The sequence below is a fragment of the Pleurodeles waltl genome, chromosome 6 (assembly GCF_031143425.1).
Source record: "Pleurodeles waltl isolate 20211129_DDA chromosome 6, aPleWal1.hap1.20221129, whole genome shotgun sequence".
In the NCBI taxonomy this organism is placed as follows: Eukaryota; Metazoa; Chordata; class Amphibia; order Caudata; family Salamandridae; genus Pleurodeles; species Pleurodeles waltl.
The window spans coordinates 726,317,189-726,329,974 of record NC_090445.1 but is presented as its reverse complement, the minus strand read 5'-3'; positions in this window follow the sequence as shown (position 1 = coordinate 726,329,974).

Below are 12,786 nucleotides of genomic sequence, written 5' to 3'. Positions count from 1 at the left end.
CACAAACACATCCAACAACAATACTGATACACCCCGTCACCCCCTGGAAGAACACACGGACAAAAGGAAATGAGTCTGACCAGTGTTATATTGCATCATTCAGATATAGCAAGAGAAAATCAAATAATCAGTATATACAAATTTTTACAGTAAGTACACAAGACCGTACACTGTCCCTTGTTAATGTCCGTGGACCAGTGGTCCCAAAAAGCATGGGCAAAGCCCACACATGACACCTGCCTCAAAACGGAGAGAACACTGCAGGGGCATCAGGTCAAAAAAACACAGGCACCTCAGGGGAAAGGGGAGGGGGGCACCTCAACCGGATGATGGTACGACGCCACTGCTCCTCGATGGGGCTACTTGCCCACTGCTTGGTCCTGGGGAGTGCAAAGCCACAGTCTCTCAAGTCTCTCAAGTGGGTGGGTTTCCCACTGCTTGGTCCTGGGGAGTGCAAAGCCACAGTCTCTCAAGTCTCTCAAGTGGGTGGTGTGCCCACTGCTTGGTCCTGGGGAGTGTAAAGCCACAGTCTCTCAAGTGGGTGGTTTGCCCACTGCTTGGTCCTGGGGAGTGCAAGGCCACAGTCTCTCAAGTGGGTGGTGTGCCCACTGCTTGGTCCTGGGGAGTGCAAAGCCACAGTCTCTCAAGTGGGTGGTTTGCCCACTGCTTGGTCCTGGGGAGTGCAAGGCCACAGTCTCTCAAGTCTCTCAAGTGGGTGGTGTGCCCACTGCTTGCTCCTGGGAGTGCAAAGCCACAGTCTCTAAAGTGGGTGGTTTGCCCACTGCTTGGTCCTGGGTAGTGCAAGGCCACAGTCTCTCAAGTCTCTCAAGTGGGTGGTTTGCCCACTGCTTGTCTTGGGGAGTGCAAGGCCACAGTCTCTCAAGTCTCTCAAGTGGGTGGCGTGCTCACTGCTTGGCCCTGAGGAGTGCAAAGCCACAGTCTCTCTAGTGGATGCCTTCTTCCACTGGTTCTGGAGGGGGGCATTGTGCCCAGAGTGCTTCATCCTGCCAATGATTGGGTGAGTGGATGTATCTCTCCAATGGTTCTGGAGGGGGCTTTGTGCCCAGAGTGTTTCATCCTGCCAAGAATTGGGTGAGTGGATGTATCTCTCCACTGGTTCTGGAGGGGGCTTTGTGCCCAGAGTGCTTCATCCTGCCAAGGATTGGGTGAGTGGATGTATCTCTCCACTGGTTCTGGAGGGGGCTTTGTGGCCAGTGATGCTGCATCTGGGGTGTGGCAGTGAACATCCTCTCACCTGGGTGTCTGAGCCACGCGATGTACCTGGAACAGGTAGCATGATACTCCAGGGAGGCAGAGCCACAGTCTATCCTGCGGCGACTTATGCTGCCAACTACTGCTCATGCCAGTGCAGACTGACGTGGTAGTGGCGGTGCAGGTGGCGGTGCAGTTGGCGGCCGTTGCAGTGGTGATGACTGTGGTATAGGTCGCTGTCCTCCCTGATGAAATGGTAGTCACCAGCCCCTCACCAGGAGGCATCGTGCCCTGAGGTGACTTGCCCTTTGTCTTGTGGACCTTCCACACCTTGGCAGTCACTGCAGGGACCTTGGCACTGTCCTCTCTGTGTTTGGACGCGGCCTTGCTGGGTGGGTGGTGTGACTTTCTCCTGCTGGAATCCGGGCCCTTTTTGACCTTTGCAGGTGGCGGAATAGGGTGGTCCTTCATATCTGGAGGTGGCACACTGGAAGCTCTGACGGGTGCCCCATTCGATCCACCCCGACTTGCACGGATCACATCAGATGTGGTGGCTGAGGTGCTGGGATGGGATCTAGACATCCGGGCTCTAGGGGACGGACGGACGGAGGTGTAGGGAAGAGGTCAATGTTAGCTAGGAAAAGTGTTTTTGACACACGTGGACGGGAAGATGGAGAGGATGTGGGAGTGGAGGAAGTGGTAGTGGTTGTAGGAGGTGTACATCTGCTGAGTGTGGGTGAAGGTGCATGGGCTGGAGGCTGCTGTGAGGTGGATGGCTGTTGAGTGGGTGTGTGCCTGTGGTTGTGTACTTTGGGAGGAGGACTCACAGACAGACTGGGAGAGGACACAGGGGACGTGTGAATGGTAGTGGTGTGGTGATTGCACTTGAGCGGTGTGTTGTGATGGGCATGCTGGTGATGGAGGCAGTGGCTGATGATGTAGTGCATGCAGGTGTGAGTGGAGATGACACTGGGAGGGAGGTGGAGGACGTGGAGGAAGGGGACACAGTGGAGGAAGTGGATGTTGGTATGTGTGCATGGCTATGGTGCTTGTGTGAGTGCCTGTGAGATGTGTGGTGCTTATGTTTTCCTGAGCCACTTTTGTGTGTTGATGTGTGTGCATGCTGGTTTGATGGTGTGCTTGGGATAGGCTGAGGTACAGGAGATTGGGTCTGGGTAGTGGAAGTTGGAGAGGGGAGGCAGGACACAGGGACAATGGCTGCCATCAGTGCTGAGGCCAGAGCCTGAAATGCCCTCTGTTGAGCTGCCACGCCAGAATAAATGCCCTCTAGGTATGCATTTGTTTGCTTCAAATGCCTCTCGACATCCTGGATGGCATTCAGAATGGTTGACTGCCCAACAGTGAGGGATCTCAGGAGGTCAATAGCCTCCTCACTGAGGGTAGCAGGGCTGACCGGAACAGGGCCTGAGGTGCCTGGGGCGAAGGAGATGCCTAGCCTCCTGGGTGAGCGGGCACATGAAACACACTGAGGGGCTGCTGGGAGGGCGGTGCTGGTAGGGGGGTGGGGGCTGTACCTGTACTTGGGGTGGGCACAGAGGTGTCCACCACCGCCAGGGAGCTTCCATCAGAAGAGGAGTCGCTGTCACTGGTATCCCCTCCTGTCCCCGTCGTGGAGCTCCCCTCACTCTCCGTCCCACTGGTGCCTTCACCTTCCGTGGAGTCACCCTCCTGGGCCATGTGTGATGCAGCTCCCTCTGTCGCCGGCGCCTCTGCTCCTCCGCCAGATGATGCTAATGCACACAAGGACAGGGTGACAAAACAAGAAGGGGGGAAGACAAAGGATACACATGGTCAATGCCAGCAACACCACTACCGTTGGTAGACACAACACACACAGAGCTGCCCTGTGCACTAGGCCTTACCCAACCACTCACTATTGTAGTCACCACCCCATGGGTTGCAATGCCTAACTCCAACATATGCACACCTGACACACTAGTAGCTGTCCAATTGTACCATTGGGGTAGGGGTGCCTCTGAGCCTGCAAACAAGGGAGCTATCCTGGCATGACCACCCTGCCCTAGGGGCACCCACAGCGCACACCACCTACCCAGATCCCTCCTAAACCACGCAGAGTCAGCTTTATGACACTGTACTCACCCCCTTGTGGCTGCTGTGATGCCCTCAAGCGCCCATCCAACTCCGGATAGGCACCGCCAGGATGCGGAACATCAGGGGGGTCATGGTGCGATGGGCACCCCTTCCATGTTGGGAGGTCAGCCCCAGCTGGGCCTCCACCGTCTTCTTGTTCCAGCAGCGAAGGCCCTCCCATCTTTTGCGGCAGTGGGTGCTCGGTCTGTGATAGACACCCAGGGTCCACACTTCCTTGGCGATGGCATGCCAAATACTCTTCTTTTGGTGGGCGCTGACCTAGAGGGAAAATACAGGAGGAAAGGGAATTACTCACCTGTCAGGACCATCATACTGATTGGCCAGCAGTTCTCACCCATGCCCTGAAGCACATACACTGACCATCCTCACATGCAACCCTCAGTCCCCCCAACATGTGGCTTCCATCCACACCACTCCAAACAGGCATTGGCCACGCATCATGCTCACAGTGTACTCACCTGTTTGTCTGGAGGACCGCAGAGTAGCGTGTACTGGGGAGGACCCCATCCACCAGTTTGTCCAACTACTCCGCAGTGAAGGCAGGGGCCCTTTCCCCAGACACATGAGCCATTGTCGCTTCCAGACACAGGTCACAGCAGCACTTGCAGTGTTGGTTCTCTCCTGTTGAAGGTCAGGTATCAAGTGAGTTTACAGATAGAAAATGGAGGTCATGTCCGCGGTGGTGCATACTGTCACCGCCGGAATACATCGCCATTGGCTCCTGGAACCCATAGGGCCCAATGAGAACCAATGCAGAGTTGCGAGGCGGTCTTCAACCACCTACCGTGACGCTGCACAATGCTAGCACAGTTACCTCATTTCCCCTTGTCCCTCCTCACAAGTCAGGCAGCCGTCACTTCAGGGGTGCACATGGCATGGCACCTAACTGCGTACAGCACATTTTGGCACATATATGGACTAACTATTTCACACACGGATTTAATACCACTACTGCAGACACAGTTGTGCAACCTATGTGGTAAATTACCATCTGCTCACCGTTCTCCTCCATAGGCTACAACCGCTGGGCAGATGATGAGATGGCGGCATCCTCCGGTGTACAGGCCCATGGTGGACCTGTCGACAATGGAAGGCAGACACATCATAATCACATACAGACTTGATCGTGCCACAGTCCAAGACCTGTGTGCCCAATTGCAGCCAGACCTGATGTCATCTATCCGCCAGCCCACAGGAATACCCCCTCTAGTGCAGGTTCTGTCAGTGCTCCTTTCCTGGCAAGTGGCTCCTTTCAAACTACAGTGGCCATGGCATCAGGGATGTCTCAGCCAATGTTTTCTAATGTGTTGACCAGAGTTTTGTCTGCCCTGCTGAAACACATGCGCAGCTACATCGTGTTCCCCCAGGTGGAGGATTTGCCCACAGTGAAAGCTGAGTTCTATGCCCTGGGACATATCCCCAACATCCTTGGTGCCATTGATGGGACACATGTGGCATTGGTCCCCCCCGCAGAAATGAACAAGTGTACAGAAATGGAAAAAGCTACCATTCGATGAATGTGCAAATAGTGTGTTTGGCGGACCAGTACATCTCCCATGTGAATGCCAAGTATCCAGGCTCTGTGCATGACGCCTATATCTTTAGGAATAGCAGTATCCCTTATGTGATGGGCCAACTCCAGAGGCACCGGGTGTGGCTAATAGGTGAGCTCAAGGTCCCCAATTAGTATGAGTAGGTCTCTGGGCATGGGGTAGTCCTTAAGGGTTAGTGTGTGTCTAACAGGTATCCCTCAAAATTTGCAGGTGACTCGGGTTACCCCAACCTGTCATGGCTACTGACCCTAGTTCGGAATGCCAGGACAAGGGCAGAGGACTGCTACAATGAGGCACATGGCCGAACTAGGCGTATTATTGAGAGGACATTTGACCTCCTGAAGGCCAGATTCCGGTACCTCCATCTCACAGATGGCTCCCTATACTGCTCACCGAAGAAGGTGTGCCAGATAATGGTGGCATGCTGCATGTTGCACAACCTGGCCTTGAGACGCCAGGTACCTTTTCTGCTGAAGGATGAGCCTGGTGATGGTCCTGTGGCAGCGGTGGAGCCTGTGGACAATGAGGAAGAGGAGGCAGAGAAAGAAGATATTGACAACAGAACGAACATCATCCTGCAGTACTTCCAGTGACACACAGGTAAGAGACTGTAACTCCTCACATTTCAGAATACTGTAGAACATTGTACATGTCAGCCTCTTTACCTTTCTATGGCGACTGACTGTTCCCTTTGAATTTACTTTTTGCAGATCTGAGTACCACAATCTGCCTTCTGCTACATGTACTTCTGGCCAACAACTGTCATACATTGGTATGAGTAAATTAATATTTCCATTGCAATTTGTTGCTAATGTTGTAATAATACATTTGTGAAAGATCAGACTGACTCCAGATTGGTTTGTGATTAAAGAGTGTTTATTTAGGGGCTAATGAGTATAGGGGTATGTGCAAGGGGCTGGGGTGATGGTGGAGGAAGGTCCATAGTAGAGTCCAGTCTCTTAGTATCACAGGTGCATTGTCCAAGGGGGTATAGGAAGGGGAGTAATGGCAGTTCGAGTTGGACAGGGTGACATAGTGGGACAGAAGGGTAACAATCAGGAGAGTCTTATTTCCTGGCGGGGGTCTTGGCAATGTTCTCTGTCTTCTGCCTGGATCGCAGGAACAGTTTGCAGGGTGGTTCTCCTTCTGCAGGGGGTGGGGTGCCTGTGGCCTGTTGGCCCTGTGGCGGTGCCTCCTGTCCACTAGCGCCGGCGGAGGTGGAAGGTTGTTCCTCGGTTTCGCTAGTGTCAGGGGCCCTTTGTTGTGCCACTGCCTCCCTCATGGTCTTGCCCATGTCAGCCAGCACCCCTGCTGTGGTGACCAGGATGGTGTAGATTTTGGTGAGGTCATCCCTGATCCCCATGTACTGTCCCTCCTAGAGCCTCTGGGTCTCCTGAAACTTGGCCAGTACAGTGCCCATGGTCTTCTGGCAACGGTGGTATCCTCCCATGATGTTGGAGAGTGCCTTGTGGAGAGTGGGTTCCCTGGGCCTGTCCTCACCCTGTCGCACAGCAGTCCTCCCAGGTTCCCTGTTGTCCGGTGCCTGTGTCCCCTGAACCATGTGCCCACTGCCACTGACCCCAGGTCCCTGATCGTCATGGGTTAGTGGTGTTGCCTGGGGTCCCTGTAGTGGTGGACACACTGCTGATTGACGTGTCCTGGGGACAGTGGCATGTGCCCACTGGGTGGGTCCTGTGCTGGTGTTTCCTGAGGGGGGAGGTTCTGTGGTGGTTTGAGACTGTGGCAGGGGAACCGACTGTCCAGAGGTCCCTGATGGGCCAGGCTGGTCGTCCTGATCCAGGCATGCAGAGCTGCTGTCATCACTGTGGGCCTCTTCTGTAGGGGGACTGGATATGGCTGGCACCTCTTGCCCGGAGACGTTGGGTAGGGGTCCTGTTGGGATGTAAATGCATTGTTATTGCATCTGTGTGTGCCATCTTGTGCAATGGGAGTGTTCTCCTGTATTAATGTGCTTGCGCTGTCAAATTGGCCTTGTGTGATTGGTGATTATGTGGGTTGGGTGAGTCTCTCTACTGGGCATGCTGTGGTGATGGTTGTCCATGCAGGTCTGTGATGGGGGTCCATGGATTGGTGTTACATGCAGGGCTTGGTTTTGGGATGGGTGGGTTGTGATAGTGGGCTATCTGTGAGGTGGTGGAGTGATGGGGGTGAGGCTAGGGGTTATAGTTTGTGATGGCATGCAGGTAGGGTGGGGGATATAGTATTAAAGATTTGCCTTACCAGAGTCCACTCCTCCTGCTACTCCTGCAAGGCCCTCAGGATGAAAGATCGCCAAGACTTGCTCTTCCCATGTTGTTAGTTGTGGGGGAGCAGGTGGGCCCATCGCCAGTCCTCTGATCAGCAATCTAGTGTCTTGATACCACGGAACGTACCTTCCACTATAGTGTCGTTCCACCTCTTCCTGATGTCATCCCTGGTTCTTGGATGCTGTCCCACTGCATTGACCCTGTCCACGATCCGCCGCCATAGCTCCATCTTCCTTGCAATGGAGGTCTGCTGCACCTGTGATTCGGATAGCTGTAGCTCTACCCGGATGATTTACTCCACCATGACCATGAGCTCCTCCTCAGAAAACCTGGGTGTCTTAGAGGTGCCATGATGTGGGGTGAGTGATGTGTGAGGTGATGTGTGGGTGATGTGTTGGGGTGTGTGCTGTGGGGCACGTGGATGGTGTATGTGTGATGGTGTTCTGTGCATGTTCTTGTGAATGTTATGAGGTAGGTGGAACTTAGTCGTCCACCAAGACTATAAAAACCGCTGTTTGTAAGAGCTGAGTTGAGTGTGGCTTCAGTTACAGAACTGTGCTGTACTCCCAGGTGTATTTTATTTACTTATAAATATACTCAATTATTATTAGAATTGTATCACTTCTTTATTTCTGACAAAAACATGACTACAGATATCAAGGACACAAGTATCCAGAATTAGATCTGTCCATGCAAGATAGGAGAGGTAGGATCCTGCCCCATTGTAATATCTAGCAGTGGGTGATTTATATTGTCAGAACTTTTCCTTTTTTTCTACTTGGAGAAGCAATCACTGTGAGTCCATCAGCACATAGCATACCTCCAAGCCATGTTCACCAGGTCAAGGGTCAATTATGTGATTTGTTTAGGCAGTATTCAGCCCTCATGTACACTGGATTAAACCACTGCATCTTCTTCTGAAAAACCACTAAGTACAGTAGTTGTTTTTTTTCATTAGAGTTTGATGGCTGTTCAGGGAATACAGAGGGCCATCATTTCCTCATACAATTTTAGACATGCAAGTATGTCAGTTTCCAAAAAGGTGGAATGAATTGCAAAACTTTGACCATAACATTTTATATTTTCCTTTCTCAATATGTGGTCTGAAGTTCTGCAGCCCAGTTTGGGTTATCAAGTATGACAATGTGCCTTCCCTAGACAGCACATAGACCCACCAACGTTCAGGGAGGTGTGAGAAAATTGATAGAAAACTTGATCATGGTGGGACTCTTTGGACAAATTCAGTTTGTAGCCCAATCTCCTTTCCTTATCTAGCTTTGGTAAAAGTTGAATTCTGACATATATTATAGATTTCATGTGACATCTTATTATAACATGCCCATCTTGATAATTTTCAAGTTAAAGACTCCTGGGTAATCAGCTGTTAGTTGACATCTCTAATGATTAGCAAAGCAAATACCTGTTTGAGACCTAGAGCTATAATGATCTGGCTTTGAGCACCCTGGTTGTCTAGACCCAAGCCTCCTCTTTGGTTTTGTCCTCCTTGTCATAGGTAAGGAATGAACCGAGGAAGAGAACCATAGAGTTAATGCCTCATTATTTACCTGCATCCCTCATTAATCCTAGCCCTACTGTTCCTTGCCAAAGACCTTACTAAAAGCCCTCTGCCTGATACTTGGTTAGTTGTGTTACCTCAGGGAAGGTATAGTTATTCTCAAGGGAATTCTCTGAAAGCTGGACCCTTTTATAATTCCTATTGTGAATGTGAGGGGCTAGATTTTCCAAACTATAGCAAAGATCGATCCTGTTTCAGAGTTCCAGTCCATCTTATAAATGATGACTGTAAGAAAGTACCCTCTTTTAGGCATGGTTACCCCTACTTTTTTCCTGATATCAGTATGTTTTGACTGTGTTCACTGGGATCCTGCTAACCAGGACCCCAGTGACTGTTCTCTCTTCCTCTAAATTTGGTTGCTGGGACTTCACACACCCCACATATAAGTCCCTAGTATATGGCACCTAGGTACCCAGGGCATTGGGGCACCAGGGGCTCCCCATGGGCTGCAGCATGTATTATGCCGGGGGAGCCCATATAAAATGTGTTTGCAGGCCTGACATTGCAGCCTGCGTGAAAAGATACATGCATCCTTTCGCTTCAGGTCACTGCACCAGGTCACTATAAGTCACCCCAATGGTAGGCCCTCCTAGACCAGAGGGCAGGGTGCAGATATCTGTGTGTGAGGGCACCCCTGCATGAGCAGAAGTGCTCCCACGAACTCCAGCTCAATTTTCCTGGAATTCGTGAGTGCAGGGATGCCATTTTATGCGTGTACTGGACATAGGTCGCCACCTATGTCCAGCTACATAATGGTAACTCCGAACATGGGCATATTTGGTATCTAACATGTTGGAATCATACTCCAATACTGTTGCCAGTATTGGTTGTATGATTCCATGCACTCTGGGGGCTCCTTAGAGGACCCCCAGCATTGCTTCTACCAGCTTTCTGGGGTTTTCCAGGCAGCCCACGCTGTTGCCACCCCTCAGACGGGTTTCTGCCCTCCTGCTGCTTGATCAGCGCAAGCCCAGGAAGGCAGAACAAAGGATTTCCTTTGGGAGAGGGAGGTATGACCCTCTCCCTTTGGAAATAGGTGTTACATGACTTGGAAGGGGTAGCCTCCCCAAACCACTAGTATGCTTTGAAGGGCACATCTGGTGCCCTCCTTGCATAAACCAGTCGGTACCGGTTCAGGAACCTCCAGTCCCTGCTCTGGCGTGAAACTTGACAATGGAAAGGGGAGTAACCATTCCCTGGTCCATCACCACCCAGGGATGGTGCCCAGAGCTCTTCCAGATGGACCTTTGATTCTGCCATCTTGAATCCAAGGTGGGTAGAGGCATCTGGGAGCATCTCAGTGGCCAGATCAGGCAGGTGATTTCACAGCCCCCTCCTGATAGGTGGTCACCTGGCTAGGTGGCCAATCCTCCTTCCAGGGCTATTTAGGGTCTTCTTCTTGGGCGGGTCCTCAGATTCGACATGGAAGACCCCAGCAGGACTCCTCTGAAATGTTTGCTTTGACTCCTGGCCACTCAAACCGCAACGTGACTCCACAGGAACCTACCACCTGCAGCTACAGTGATGACTCTGCTCTTCAACATTGTTTCTCCAGCTCCTTCCAGCAGCTGTCACATTTCCCCAGCTGTGCATCCTCTGAGGGTGGCAAGTCTTCAGTCTGCACAAGAAGCAAAAAGGAATCTCCCTTTGAGTGAAGGAGTCACTTCCCTGTATCCACAGGCACCAATTGCAACGATGACTAGCTGCGTGGATCTCCTCTCATTCTGGGCTGCAGGGATCCTGCATCACAGGTTTTGGTCTGGAATGGTCCCCTTGGTCCTCTCTGCCAGCTGTTCAACTTTGCTGAAGGGAGGCTCTTGCCTTTCCACGCAGGACAATACCCCCTTACACTGCATCTCTTGCAGCTACCAAGGCTTGTTGGCATCTCCTCCAAGGGATCTTTAGGCTCTGTGTAGCCTCAGCCCCCAGCACTCTTCCCTGTGATGCACCACCCTCTGCATGCATCTCCTGCAACGGGGGACCTCTCTTCAGGTGTGCTGCGCGGGCCTTTCTAAGACTCCTGGGCTCCTTGCCTGTGGTTTTTCGGTAGGGGCTGTCTCTTCTCCTTTGGACTCTCTGCACTCATGAGGGTTGCCTGGGATTCCGCCCCATGGGTTTAGTCCCCCTGGACCTTACTGGTCCCCGGCAACTCCACTTTTCTTCATTCGCAACATTTGCTTTTGCCGAGCTTTGTTGGTGATTTTTCTACACCACAGACTGATTGCAATCCTTCATCTGGCATTGAACGTCGACTGCATCCCAAGCACTCCACACTGTTTTACTGACCAAGAGCACACACCACGGCATTATCACTTTATATCCCACGCTACATACACCTGAAGCCAACCTTATGCAGACTGTGCGCAAGAAGTGGAACATAGTGCTGCCGCAACCACTAGCTGACGTGGAATGGAATGGGGCCTTACAGACTGTAAAGGGGATATCCCGAAATGCTAGGCTCAGATTCACACCATGTGAATTATATACATCACGCTTATCTGGACCCCCATTGCCTCCAATGCATGTTTCCCCCACACAACCCGGGTTGCCCATGCTGTACCTTACCCATGGCAAGATTTTATCACATAGTGTGAGACTGTCCAGCTTTACAAACTACCTGGCGCACAGTTACTGCAATAGTATCAGACCTGACCGCACATCCCTCCCCGTTACACCTACCTCTTGTCTCTTGGGCCTTTTCCCCCATAAGAAAGGTGTTATATACCTTCACAGATTTATTGATTTAGCTTTTGTACTATTTAAATGCAGGATAGCTATGGCATGGAAATCCCCAGCCCCTCCGGTCATATCTTAATGGTTAAAAGACCTGTTAATTTGGGCCGAAGCAGAAGAGCATCATATTCGTTGGCTTTGAGCTCGCAGAATTACCTGTAAAGGTGGGGAATGCTGGGACCCTCTGGTACTCAGCCATACTCATTATGCAGCAGGCCCCCACTATCTGGCAGACCTTCCCAGGGGCCTAGAGTAGGGATCCACCTGGAGGCACTGGAACCTGGCTTTTAGTGCCCCAAAAGTCCTTTCAATTATCCTTCTGGTACGACCATGTGCTTCAGTATACTGATTTTCTGGCCCTGTCCTCGGATTCCTTACTGGTGGCAACAGCCAGGATAGGTTTGGGTAGCCGGAGTCACCTGGAAGAAGTGAGAGACACACATTAGTTATGTACAATAGCACAGAGTACAACATCAGGTGGCATAGAGTGACATACATTGGGTGAAACCTCAAGCTCACCTATGATCCACACTCTCTCTTTCTCTGTAGTTGTGCCATCATCTATGGGACGCTGCTATTCCTCAATACATAGGCATCATGCACAGATCCAAGTAATTTGGCAGTAACGTGTTAGATGTATTGATCTGCAAGGCACACCATGTGGACATTTATTGAATGGTAACTCTTCCTATTTCTGTAGACTTGCTCATTTGTCCTGGGAGGGATCAAGACAATATGGGTGCTGTCAATTACCCCAATCACGTGTGGTATGTGTCCCATGGCGTAGAATGCAGCCCTCACAGTGGGCAAATAATCACTGTGAGGGAGTGAGATATAGCTGCTCATGTGTTTCAGCAAGACAGCCAAAACTTTACTCAGCACATGTGAAAACATTGGCTGTGACATTCCTGCAGCCAAGCCCACAGTCACCTGGAAAGAACCACTGGCCAGGAAGTGGAGCACTGACAGTACCTGTAATGAAGGGGTATTGCTGTAGTGCTACAAATAGCAGGAATCAAATCTGCTCCAATTGTTGACATAATTCAGTAACTGTGGCCCTGTCCAAACGATAGGTCATTATAATGTGCCGTTTCTACAGTGTAGTGAAGTCGACTTGGGGTCTGTACACGGGTGCTTTCCTCCTCCTCCTCTGCAGTGGTTGGTATCTAATAAAAGCAAACATCAGAAGTGTGTGACTTCAGGAAGAATGGACACACAAAATCACAGTACACAGAGCAGTCACATCCAATTTACGCAAACAATGATTGGAATTTGCCCTGGTGTCCTCTACATGCAAACAGACTTCCTCAAA